Here is a 14,366-nt window from a genome sequence, read left to right as displayed (position 1 = left end):
TTGCGCTATTTAAAATACGCACCCGAAGGTAAGTGTCACTAAACCCCTCTTTTTACTTCTTTGTATATATTTTGGGGGAAGAACACTTAAAGAAAAGGGTTTAATAATGTTTTTGAAATAAAACGTACACTTTAATATAAAAAATATATTTTCGATGAAAATATATGAAATTTGATAAGTCATACGTATCGAAGTAAAAACGTTTTTGATGAATAAATGTTGGACATTGGGATGATACGGTATTTCCTAGGCGAAACATGACCGTATAGTTGGGACGGATGTCGGCCTGGGTCTCGAATGATGTAGATTCAGGGGATTCGTACAACATCGTGTATTAAATTTTCATATTAGTAGGATATATATATATATATATATATATATATATATATATATATATATATATATATATATATATATATATATATATATATATATATATTGTACGTGAGGCAGACATCATATTTTCCTTCAAGAGGACCCTGCGCCCATGATGTCGTTTAATCATTTAAGTATTGCATGCGAGGAATTGTTGGTAGATCTATCGGGTTGACAACCCTGTCGTTACCGGTCGCCCCATGTCAAGTCAAACAACGAATTGATATTTTGTTTATTGTCTAGCTTTGATTATCCCTGCATGGTTAATATATAGTTCGTATTGTCTAGCTAACACACGAGTCTGAAAGTTGACGCAATAATTTAATATACAAAACTTGGGCAATATATTACAGTTGTCGAATTGATGAACCGACGGAAGGCCCATGGATTTTATTAAGGAAGTAAAATGGACTTTCTAAAATTTATATGGATGTTTTAAACTAAACACCTAATCAGAAAGTTTTCCTTGGAATAATATTGTCTGTATGTGAATATGTGAACTCACCTTCCTTTGTGTTAACACTTGATTTTTAACGTGTTCTACAGGTACTTGAGTTCGGCTTCGGGAAATCATGGCGTATCTTGTGTTTGATGATGCATGTCGTTTCGTTTAAATATGTTGGACATCTTTTAAACTTTCTGGGACGTTTGTAATAAGATCCGCGAGGATCAAAACAACTTAACTTATGTGGTTGTGTCGTGACCTTTAAAATGTAATGTTTAATATTTATGTTTTAAAATATGTCAAAATGTCCAACAAAAGAGTGCATCGTCCGACAAGGTATAAATGGGCACCAACTTCCGTCACCACTACGTTTAATATTCCGCTGCGACGTTTCTGGGGTGTGACACCTAGCCTTCCAAAGAAGCCTGGTTACAAAACCACTGATAAATCAAAGCAGCAGGCCCACACTTCTGAACCACTGTTCACATCATCAGATACCTCTGTCATTGTGTTTAACCAAAGAAAGAGGCAAAAGCTGACTGATGCAGAAGAGAAAGAACAAGAAGCTGTGTATTTTAAAGAGACTATCAAGAGAATGGCACTAGAAGATGATAGTTCAGCAAAGCTTCAAGATATAGCCAACAAAGTGCTGAGCAGGCCTCCATCTCCAAACTTATCTAAAATAAAAACTCTTCCAAGAAACCCATTGGATTCAAAGATACTAAAGTGGAAGTCTGATCAAAAGACCCACGTATTGACTCTGCTCAAATCCAATGGTGAGGTGAAGCACATATCAAGGGAACAAGCACTTGGCCTGGGTGTTGAAGATCTGCAGGATCTCCTTGAGCTTCCACTGTGTAGAGATGAGGATGATACAAGTTCCATGGACTTTGAATTACAATTCAAAGGACAAGTCAGGGAATTATTGAAGAGTTTTGGCATCATCTGTTCCAGGGGGAGATTGTTGGGATTGAACCCTACCAAAGGAACAGTTGATAAAGCCAAAACTGGATCAGATCAGTGGATTCAAAATAAGCAGTTGATTGCAGCAGTTCTTTCCCCTTGAATGTGGCCTAACACCTGATGACCTCTATGTACTGCTCTTCTACAACAACTGCTGATCTTCAACAACTGATGAAGACTTAAATACTGTTGAAGTCCAAGCACTGATGCTCAATCTACTGTCATGGTTCAAGTACTGCTGAAGACACAAAGCACTGCTAGGAGTATAACAGTGGAATGAGAAGCAGTAGTTTAGTTTATTTCTTTATATTGATATAATCAGTAGTTTAGTCTAGCAGTGTTTGTAATAGGCAGTGGTTGTAAGTTGTTAGGAGGTTAGATGTCACTTTCATGGTGACGTCAGCAAAGATGCTTCAGTGGTTTGTTCTATACTATAAATAGAACAGTACTCTGTACTGTTCTATCAGCTCTCTTCTTCACCAAGTCATTATGTACGAACAAATCACTATGAGCTCAGGCTGAGGTGGAGACTTTGTGCATGCATGCAATAGTGTTGATTAATGTAACTAAATAGTAATCATTCAATTCTATGTTAAACATGTTTGCTGAAAATTGTTCTCTTTTTTATTGTGTTGAAAGTTTATTCATCTAATTCCGCTGCAATCATTTCTAATTCATCTTCATTTAATTAAACAAACACAATCTTATCAAACTCAGATCCTAACACCTCCACATACCTCAACTCAACAAAATGATATCATTCTTATAAATCAACGGGTTTGGAGAATATATGAGGACGAAGACGTGGATTAGTCAACTCACAGATGAGCACAATTATCTAAACGTTTACTCTTTTGAAAGAACCGTCATCCCATGATAACTTATCTGGTTATGTAAATCTTATCGCTAGCTTTCGTACAAACCGATGTTTATTGTTTAAGGAGATACCTTAATTCTGTTACTAACTTGGGCAAGTTTATCATTCCTTTATCGCGATACCATGATGTCCTTACTTCTTCAAATAGAAACCCTAATAAGTTTTCTCTCTAGTTTAGGGGATTCAGCAAGCTCGACTCCCGGTTGATAAAACTCTTGAACCACGAAGTTGGTGACTTGTTGATTCGATCATACCCTTTCAAAGATGTTTTCGCATTCTTCGATTAAAACTCTTGACGACACAAGCACTACTTCGGACTTATCCGCACGACCTAGATAGTCCATCCAAAATTGGTTTCTTACTGGTTGGAGAATCACAAACTCATTTAGAGATCATGAATCAAGATGAACTACTCCCCTTTCGTACACAACTCCGCTCAAAACATCCTGTCGAACATTTCAGTGAACCTTAGCCCCTCAAACCCGTACGACGACCTTCCTTCTCTAGTTAGTTCTTGTTATGCTAACTGCATCGATGTAACACTTCTTATTTGTTGATGCACGAATGTCTAAAGCCTACGTATTAGTCTTACTCAAGCTTGTATAGGGTCTAGGGGTCAAATATGTCAGTTTTGTATAGTGTAGGGGCTGAATGTAAAGTTTATGTTGTTATGTGTTGATTCCGCTCGAAATGACATTGTGTCATTTGGAGCGAAATCAGATGTTATTGATTCCGCCCGAAATGACACGATGTCATTTGGAGCGGAATTAGCACCCCTATATATAGTGTGTGTCAGTTTCTCATTATGTACTGAATGTCCAAGTTGTAGCCGAACTGCTGCCAAAATTTTCTGTGAAGAATTAATGAGAAACCGTGTTTAAAGTGATCTGCTGTCTATTTCTACTCCATTCTTTTTTATTCAAACTGTTTGTGTGATTCCGCCGCATAAACAGTGGTGTTTCAGCTCTGATTGACTCATTTGATCGTCAATATCGATCCTACAATTGGTATCAGAGCCAGTTATGAGCTAAAATACCAGAATCAAAGCTTTTATACTACATTTTTTGAGTTTCTGGACATTGCCACGGACAAAATGGACTGAATTTTTGACATATTGTGTAAAATTGACAATTAACAAACCCTTGAGAGTTTCAGCCTAAAATACAGCTTAAAAGTGGTAAAAAATGATCTAAAACCTGATTCCGCTCGAACGAAGGTTTTAGTGATTCCGCTTGTATTTCGAGCGAAAGCAAGTTTTTTCTGTGTGCCAAGTTCTAATTTCGCTCGAATTGTTGAAGCGAAATCAGTGATTTCGCTTGTAGATCTGATTCCGTTCGAGGTTATCACTGATTCCGCTCCAGGGGTAATTCCGCTTGAATTACCTGCTGATTTCGCTCCAAAGTATCAACTTCTGATTCCGCTCGAGGGTTAACTTCAGATTCCGCTCGAAATTGTAATCTGTTATTTCGCTTGAAATTCTAAAAACAAATTCCGCTTGAAAATCATTTTAAGTGTAAAAAACTATGGTTTGAGTGATAAGTCCATTTCGTTCGTGATATCGTGTTGGGAATTCAGTCTGTGTAGAAAGTTTTTCAGTAAAAGTAACATGTTTTTCAAAAAGTTAAAAAATTTTTCAGTAATTGTCACCTAAAATGGAAAATCAAGAGTTTTACAACCTTTTCACGGGTAGTGGCATGATGGCAACACAAAGTCCGCCAAGCATTGTTCAAAATGTCAACATGGAAAACGAGCTAGGAACAATGCAGAAACCACCAAAGCTTATGAACTTGGATGAGTATGCCGGATGGTCGGGTCGATTCAAGAATTGGGTCCAAGCCAACCATTTTGAATGTTGGATGAAGATAGAGAAAAAATACGTTCCACCGGTTGATGGATTGGGCTTAGAGAAAGGCATTGGAAGTTTGACTGAGACTGAACAGAATGATTTTAAGGCTGAGAAAAAGATGGTTAGTATCCTTCAACAGGCCATCAAAGAAGATATTCTTGTGCTGTTGCAACATGATGACAACTCGCAATCAATGTGGCAAGCATTAAAGTTGAAGTTCCAAGGCAGCGTATCTATGATCAAAAGCAAGAAAGCCTTGATCAAGAAAGAGTTTGACATCTTTACCGGGATGAAGGGTGAAACAACGAAGCAGTTAATTGAACGTTATTTCCATCTTGTGGTAGAGATGAAAAGATTGGAGATTACAAAGACAAACGAGGAATGGATCGACAAGTTGTCTGACGCATTACCTTATGATGAATGGGGCACATACTTAATGATGTTGAAAAATAACTCGGACTTCGTGAATTTGAATCTCAGCTCATTCATTGAAAAGATAGAAACTCATGAGTTGGAGTTGTTGAAGATCAAGAAGATGAATTCAGCAAATGTACAACAAGATGTATCTCTTTACTACAAAGGAAGCACTCCTGTTGCAACAAACCAGAGTCCAAAGATACAAACGGGATTTAGTGCTGATACAAATTCAAGTGCTTCTACAAACACTCCACAATCAAACAAGCCCTCACCGTTCGTAAACTATGAGCCAAACTTTAAAGCTCAAGAGCAGACATCACCTCAAAGCTCTACAAGTTCCAACAACCAGGCTTATGTTTCTGGGGTGCAATGCAACATCGCGGTGAATATTAAGAATGGGAATGAAATTACTGAAACGGCCGCAAAACAACACATTGCATTACTTACTTTCGTTTTAGAGGTGTATGAAGGATTAGTAGCGGGTAGGATCGGAAATCCGGATATGACAAAAGAGGATTACGATCAGATCGACCCAGAAGAGCTTGAGTTAATTGATATAAAATGGTGCATGGCAAGTCTGGTTAGGAGGGCACAACGCTTTATGGAGATCACAGGCAGAAACAGTCTCTCTGGTCCTGATCAGAAGCTTGGTTTCGACAAATCAAAAGTTACCTGCTTCAAGTGTAAAGAACGTGGCCATTTCAAGAGAGAATGTCCGAATCGAGAAGTGAACAACCACTAGAACCCGTTCACGAATGATTATTACAGGCAGGCAATCTATCATCGGCCTAATCAACAACCTGCTGTTCAGAGACTGCAAATCGAGAACAAACGGGAGAAGGCTCTTATCGTGAATCAGGATGATGAAAAAGTAGCCGAAGGTTTTAGCTGGGATAAATACATCCCTGGAAGTGATGGGCAGGCCATGATGGCAGAAATAGTTAAAGTGCCGGAGATAGTGACTGAGCCAGAAATGATTGTTGAAGATGTTCCAGTGGTTGTTGAAGATGTTTCTGTTGAGAGTGTGGTTGACATTGAAGAAATCGCTGCAGAAGTTTACTATTACCAATCAGAACAGGAGGTATTGGCAAGTTCTATGAAATCAATAATGCCTCCTAAAGTTTTTGAATCTTTTACAGGATTTTTCGAAGAACCAACGACTGGATCATGTCCAAGATACGAAGAAAAGAAAGAAGTTGTCGAGGAAATGATAGATGTGACAAAAGAGTTAACCGGAGACACGTTGAAAGATATCACTGATAGAGCTCTCAAGGGAAAGCTAAAAGAGGTAGACACAGAACTCGAGAAGTCAGCGTCTGTCAGTACCGTGTCAGTCAAACAGGAGTCAGATCAGGAGTCTGGAGTTGAGGAGGTCAAAGTGTCTGAGTCTGAGTTGAAAAATGTCGGTAAACAGGATGTGACAATTGATTGTGATGAACAGGTTGTTGAGAAACTCGTTTCAATCCCTGAAACACCATGCCAAAAGTGTTTACAACCGTGCATGCATTGTCTTGAGAAAGACACTAAGTTTCAGGAATTGAAACATCATGCAGATATGCTAAAATTTGATCTTGGACAAGTCAAAGAGGCTTATGATACTCTTACCAGGTCAATTAAAATGATCCAAAAGGAAATTGTTGAAAATGACAAAGCAACAAAATTGGTTAAAGAAACACTCTTTGATAAACAAGTTGAGGTTAACTTTCATCTTGACACGATCGCTTCATTAAAGAAAGAGATTGAATTAGCTAAAATTGAAAACGAGCGAATTGATAAGAAATTGATGAGTTATATGGCTTCATCCTATGTCCTTGAACAGATTGTTTCACAGTAGCCACATGCTGCACCGGTCTTTAACAGCGTTCCACCCCCAATGTGGAATCATTATACACAAAAATATCCAGATGGGGTGGAAGCTACTTTGAATCTCAAGTTGAGATCAAATGAGGATGATTTGCCTGAGAGCATTGATGTTACATTCTCTGCATCCGACACAGACAACGAATCACAGATCATCAAAACCATTGTCGATCAGGTGTTAGATGAAGAGAGTGATAACTCTGAGAAGTCTCAATCTGAGAAATCTGTTACTCAGTCTGAAGATGAGGGTAATTTCTTGGATCGTTTCATACCGAAATCAGACAGAAGTGCGAATGATGATCCGATTATGGTGGTCTACACTATGATTGGAACTGGCAAACTTTATTCTGATTTCGAGTATCCTCTTCAGAATGTGAAGATTGAGAATGTTGAGAAAGTTTTCAAGTTGGTTGAAATGAACATTGATGAGGTTAACAACAAAGAATTCTTTTCAAAACCGAAAAAATCTTTTGTTTCATCACGTCCTACCAGCTCAGGAAAGAAAGAATGGGAAGGTAAGGGTAATAACAAGAAAAACAATTTTAAAAACAAAGGGATTGGTTTTGAGAAAAAGATGGCTAAGTAGGTGGTTAAGCCAAAAGAGAAAATGAATGATATTTTTGTTGCTGGACCGAGTGTAGATGATGAAAAGGACTACATTTTTAGTCAAAAAGCCGTTGACGATTTCAATGCAGTGAAAAAGTTGAAAGAGGAGACATTCCAATCAACTTTTGTCGAATATGACAAAAGAGTCTGTTATCGCTGTAATGAAATCGGGCACATGGCAAAACAATGCAAGAAAGTGTTTGAAAAACCTGTTTTCGTAAAACCTGTTGTTCAAAAACCTCGACCAAAGTCACCAATTGATACAAAAGGTAAAAAAACCAATGGTTTCCCCGATTCGCATCTTAAAAAGAGGTGAATCTTTAAAGTCCGAGGATAAGCCAAAATCAACCTTCGAGGTTGGCGAATCTTCCAAGTCTCACAAGACTTCAAAGATTTATCCGAAAACAAAAATTTTTGAAAACCAATCATGGGTTGCAAAGTCGAAACCATCGGTCGAGGTAAAAAAGATGGAAAATGCTTTAAAAATGAAACAAAGGTTTTGAAAGATGATGTTGTCGAGTTTGAATCTGAACTTGATAAATTTCTTGCTGAGTTTCCCCCAATTAACAACAAAGTAAAACCAATTGTGAAAGATGATGTTCCTAATGTCATATTTAACTTTCCTAAAATTGATGAGAAGTGTGATGTAGTGTTTGGCACTGTTTCTAAGGTCAAAAATCATGGGCGTCATTGTTTGAATGAGTTGATTTTATGTTCGCAGGGGCTGCCCAGGTCTATCCTTTCGAAGTGGATCATGGACAGTGGTGCATCGAGACATATGACAGGGATGCTAGCACTTCTTTATGACGTCAAATCAATAAATGGAAGTTATGTGGGCTTCGCCGGAAATCAAAGCGGCAGAATTGTTGGACAGGGAACATTGACAAATGGTGTCATTTCATTTGAGAAAGTGAACAATATCGTAGAGTTGGAAAACAATTTACTTAGCATTTCTCAAATATGTGATAAATCTTTCAGTGTACATTTCACAAAAACGAGAGTTTGGTTTTAAAACCTGGGTTTAAAATCCCTGATGAGATGGTGTTGTTGTGCGCTCCACGGGAGAACGACTTGTATATTCTTGATATGAGTGTCGCAACACCAACAAATCATCAAAAACAATGTTTTGTGTCAAAATCGAAAGCAACGGAAAAAGAATCAATTATGTGGCATCGTAAGATGGGCCACATACATGTTCGTAAAATGAATTTTCTAGTACACAATGATTTGGAAGTCACACCCACCGAAGATACTTAATTCGATCAGATTACCGCTTGAGAGACTCCACATGGACTCTTCGGGCCGGTCAATGTAAAGAGCATCAGTGGAGATTTGTACTGCTTGGTAGTGACTGATGACTTTACAAGATTCTCGTGGGTCGTGTGCTTGGAAAGAAAGGATCAGACGTTTGAGTCGCTGATGGTGTTGTTCAAGAAGATGGAGACGGTGTATAAGCTGCCGATCCGAAGAATTCGTAGTGATAATGGAACGGAATTCAAAAACAACAAAATGTTCGAGTTTTGCAATGAAAAGGAAATTCTTCATGAATTCAGTGCGCCATACACACCACAACAGAACGGCGTTGCTGAAAGAAAGAATCGGACCCTAATAGAGACAGCTCGAACAATGTTAGCCGATTCCAAACTACCGATCTTCTTCTGGAGCGAAGCACTGGCTGCAGCTTGTTATACTTTGAATCACGTACTCACCGTCAAGAAGTACAAAAAAGACATGTTTTGAGTTGCTACACCGATACAAGCCGAATTTAGAGTTTCTGGAGCCATTTGGGTCTCCGTGTACGTTTATTGATGAAAATGGAAAATTTGGTGCTAAATCAAACGATGGTTTCTTTGTAGGTTACGCAAGCCCGTTGAAGAGGGTGTTCGTACCATGCCTGGGGAAAGTGATACAAGTTCAGCATGTGGATTGTCAGAAGCACACTCCATCACCACAACTTCCCGGACAAAGTGTCACACCCCCAAAAATACCCCAAGCGGAAATCCCCGCGAGGCGGGTGACGTACCAGGATCTAGCCACTAATCACATTGAACTCGTATAAGATTTGAAATAAAACTTTCATTTATTAACATAAGGTGTTACAAGACGATAGTTACAAATCATCGTATTCAGCGGAAGCATAATTCATTTGTTAGTCTTACATAAACCGTATGTACGAAAACCATTAGACTTGTCTTGCGATCCCATGCATTACGACCCATGACCACTCTAGCATCCCAGATAGCAAGTTCCCCGATCCACATAACCTATAACCTGCGAGCATGCACAGAAGTGTATCAGACAACGTTGGTGAGTTCATAGTTTTACGAAAACGTTAGTTACCAAGTGTTTAGTTAATCCATTGAATTTAAATCCAAAAGTAATGTTGAAAACAATGTTGATAATACCCCAATACAAGACGGCTTCTGATTATTTTGCCCTTTCTCCAATGCTCCTATCAAAGCATTGGTCATGACTAGGTCATTAGTTCAACACCCGTCCTCCCAGGAACAGGGTGAGGTTGCCAAACCTAAGTAGCGCTACTAACTAATACCATGTTACCTCCCGGGTAACCAAAAACACGGAGGGACTTTAAAGGTGATAGGAAGAGTATATTATCCAACATTCCCGTTTTTACCCAAAAGACTTATCCCTCCCTGGGATACCCACTGACTGTCCCAACCACCAGGACGCATGCTCAAGAGATGAACTCACCTTAGATTGCTCGGTATATGATTACGTGCTTCTACGCGTTACATGTTAGGTCCATTACACACGACCTAAGGCATAAAGTCATATAAATGAGTGGGGTTTTGCAATACCCTAGTGTCCAAACAACCCGGGGTTTAATGAGTGTTAAATTAATAAGTCATCATACAGTAACACATATATTCAATTGAATGTGCATTGTTTATATCTACACAAAAATTGGTACAGTTACACTCTAATTGGAAGTTCACTAACTCGTGTGCATATACTGTGTAGCATTAATATGGACCCTTAAATTATAACAACTGAACATGTTTATATAATTAATTCATATCAAAGCAATTCATATATAAAAATCAGTTCATATGAAAATAAATTAACATGATTCTTGGCCCATACTTACTTATCAATTAAATGCATTTATAGAGGCCCACTTCCTAGATTTCTAAAAAATCAGTTCAAAGCAATTTGAGTTAAAATTCATATGTGTAGACAATATCTCATTTACTTATAAAATGCCTTCACTTAATATAACATGTTGTAATTTAAATATGTGCAAGTATGACCAGACACACGTATAATCCCATCATATTCTTTTAACCAATTAATTTTCATTCACATGGCCACTGAGCATCTTTTATCAAATTCGTATAATAATATGATAGATTCTTATCATTTTTAATTCACCTATATTCAGATTTATCTAAATTGCCATATATATTAAAACAACTTTCGAATGAAATGAATATTTAATATCCTTGAATGAAACAGACTCTAGAATGAAAAATGAATTTGCACATGATCTCCATAACTTTCATTAAATGCAATGAATGTTCATAGGAACAAACTTTTATCACGTGAATGTCTTGAAAAATTGTGAATGTAATTAGACTATTTGACACTTCTATCACCGAAAATACTTAAGCATCATTGGGCCAAACAATCCACCACTTTCTAATTGGACCAACACCTATATGATTTGATATCGACAACTAAAGTTGGCTGACAATTTGTAATTATCACACTCAATTGCTAATTTCCAATCTTACTGGACCGATACCTTTTAGAACTTCTCATGCAGATCAATAGTCAAGGAACATTAAATGGACCTCTCTCATGTATAATGGCCTACAACTAATTAATATCAACTTGATCTCAATTAGACCGTAATATACATCACTCATTCGATTCAACCGCCTAACAGTCAAAGCCTGCTACCTACGACGAAACTCATGGGTTTCGTAGGGGTCCATGTGCGGCAAGGAACCACCGGTTTCGTTGTGGGTTTGCACCTGCAACTTGACGGGTGGTCCATTGGACAACCCTTAAGCATGTTAAAAGATGAAATAATCCTTCACTTAATCGTGTAATATTCTTGAATTAGATAACTACGGTTGCTTATGTTTCAGGTGCGGTTCGGGAGCTAAAAGATGGATTAAATGCAGCTTTAGAGACTTCGGTGATGAACGGGTCGAGAGTGGAACAAGAGACAAAACAAAGAAGACAAATCAGCTCACCACCGTAAATTACGGTCCTACCGTAATTTACGGTGGACCTGGATTTCATTTGGATGTCACCGTAAATCAGTTTCCTCACACCGTAACACTTTATTGTCCACCGTAATTTACGGTGGAGCCGTAAATTACGGTGGTGTCTGACGGAAAAAGTGTAACTGCCACAATTAAGTTAGTTTGATGGTGTCTTTTCATCATTCTTGATGATTGAACGGTTTTGGAACTCACTAGGGGCGATTTTTGCTGTGCTTGCTTGGTTTTGAACAATTGCTATCATTCGGTTTGTAATTTTGATTCGTATGAACATTGGATTTGCTATTATGATGATTCACCAAGCCATGTCCGGCTAAACTCTTCGGTGATCATCTTAGGTGAAGGTTTCTTGAACTTTTGTGTGTTTTATTTCTGAATTTCTAGAATGATAACTTGCATTGCTTGAATATCATGGTGTATGTTTGGTTGATTGTAACTTGTTAATCGATATTGCAATTTCTAGTCTTAATCGTACGTTCTTGGTGCCGTTGGCAATCGAGATATCACGGGAAGGGTTAGGGTTGGTTATTGATTAATTGGTCATCGGGAAACAACCTCGCGTTTATTTAATCCGAGTACTTTGTTCCCTTTTATCACTTCAATTATCTGTACACGAGTTATGTCTATGTAACTCTTTCTAGTTGGAATTACACACAATTGTTCAAAGAAACTGAAACCTAAGATGATCATTGTTCTCTCCTACTCTGTTCTACAACCAACATTTGATTTGAAATTAGTTTTTAATTTAGTTTTCTAAAACAACAATCCAAACTCTTGAATTTTAATTTCTGCAATTTAGTTTAATATTAGTTTAAGTACAAAGATATACAATCGACACACCTTCCACATACTCCCTGAGTTCGATACCCTCTTACTACTATCTATAGTTGTTTTGGGGATTAAATTTGATAGTGACCGCGACATCACGTCAAATTTTGGCGCCGTTGCCGGGGAGTAGTGCGCAACGTGTGTTAGTTTAATAGTTTTGTTTTGTTATTTTCGGGTTTACGCTGGTTGTGTTTAATGTGCAGGTACTTCAGGTGTATGCATACTAGGGGCTCTCACAGGTCATCACTGCTATCGTTTGATCCGGAAATTGAAAGAACGCTAAGACAAAACAGAGTTTTAGTACGAGAAAACAAGATCATTGGTTCACCCACTTCACCCATCACACCGAGAAACATCATGGCTGATTCTCAAATTCCACCTACAACGGGTCAATCATCTTCATCCTTTATACCTACTTCCACCCAACCATCACCGAATACCACATTACCTAATACCACCGCTGAATTTACACCATCCAATGTCACCCAACCAATCACCACTCAAACTGAGCCTACCATCACCTACAACCCATCCACCACAATCCCACCATTATCCCATTTCTTTCCCCCAACTACGGGTCAATCATCATCCATTTTCACAATTGCACCAAACTCAACTATTGTGCATACTACTTCATCCTTTAGACCACAACAATCGGGTTTTCAGTATTCGACCATCCCATTTGGGCAAACTTCGAGAATTCAAGGAGATGGTTATGATGAGGGATTTGAAGATTTTGAGGGGTATGATGATGATGGGTACGCTTATGGAGGTTATGGTGATCAAGGGGAGTTTGGGTATGTGCAAAATCAATCTCAAGGGATGGCAAGTGTTGGTGGAATGCCACAACAACAACTTATACCACAACACATTCAGCCAAGACCTCAAGGGCCACCAATGCCACAACCTATTCCATTGCAACAAGTCCGGCCACAACATGTACAACCACAATTTCAAAGACCACCTCAACGCCCACCGATGCGACAACAACAGTTTCAACAACCAATCGCACCACAAGGGCAAGTACCAAGGCCAAATGGTCCTATTATTCCAAAATGTGAGGGGCATTGAAGCACATTTTCGGCCGGTAGTCATTCCTCATAATGATCAAGGGCGAACATTTGAAGTAAGAACCAACTCTTTGCAAAGTTTACCAAAGTACAAGGGGTTGGCAACGGAGGAGCCTTATTTTCATTTAGAGGCTTATGACTCGATTTGCAATACTCTTGGGAGCCAAGGGTTTTCGGCTGACGATAATAAATTGGTTTTGTTCCAATTTTCCTTGGAAGAGAAGGCGAAAAAATGGTTCTACACGTTACCTTCGGCATCCATATATACATGGGGGGAGATGCAACAAACTTTCTTGGATGAGTTTTACACCACCCAAAAGACCAACGATGCAAGGAAGGGGTTGAGAAGCTTTCAACAACAACATGGTGAGATGTTTCATGAGGCGTTCGAGCGTTTCAATATGATGATTAAAAATTGCCCTCATCATGGAATTGAATTGTGGGAGTTGATGAATGCCTTTCACGAGGGGTTGAGTGCCGAAGATGCATGTGATTTGATGTCTATTACCGGTGGGACGTTTGGAACAAATTATGAGAACGATGATTGGGAGTTCTTGGAAAGCATGGCAACTACATCAAAGAGGAAAGCTCAAGCCTCAAGAAGAGCCCGACCGACCACTACCCGACCTCAAGTGCACGCCATAGATGATGGTAATGTTCAAACCACTAACCAAATTTATGATGTTTGTGCTTTGTGTAATGAAATAGGTCATGCGGCTGAAAATTGCCAAGGGATGTTGGAAGGGCAATACGAGGAGGTCCATGCGGTTCAAGGTCAAGGTCAAGGAGGAGGTGGTAGGAGTTACAACAACATGAACTCTAATAC

At 38.7% G+C, this 14,366-nt stretch overlaps 1 non-coding gene across 1 annotated transcript; it reads right to left on the bottom strand.

The window, feature by feature from the left end:
* Positions 1–13,867: 13,867 nt before the first annotated feature.
* LOC118488523 lies at positions 13,868–13,973 on the bottom strand. The gene has a single exon (XR_004885067.1). It is a non-coding gene; the product is annotated as a small nucleolar RNA R71 (small nucleolar RNA).
* Between the last annotated feature and the right edge of the window lie 393 nt (positions 13,974–14,366).

This window comes from Helianthus annuus, chromosome 16 (assembly GCF_002127325.2).
Source record: "Helianthus annuus cultivar XRQ/B chromosome 16, HanXRQr2.0-SUNRISE, whole genome shotgun sequence".
NCBI lineage: Eukaryota > Viridiplantae > Streptophyta > Magnoliopsida > Asterales > Asteraceae > Helianthus > Helianthus annuus.
Note: the sequence above shows the minus strand (reverse complement) of the source record. Positions and strands in the feature narration are given on the sequence as shown.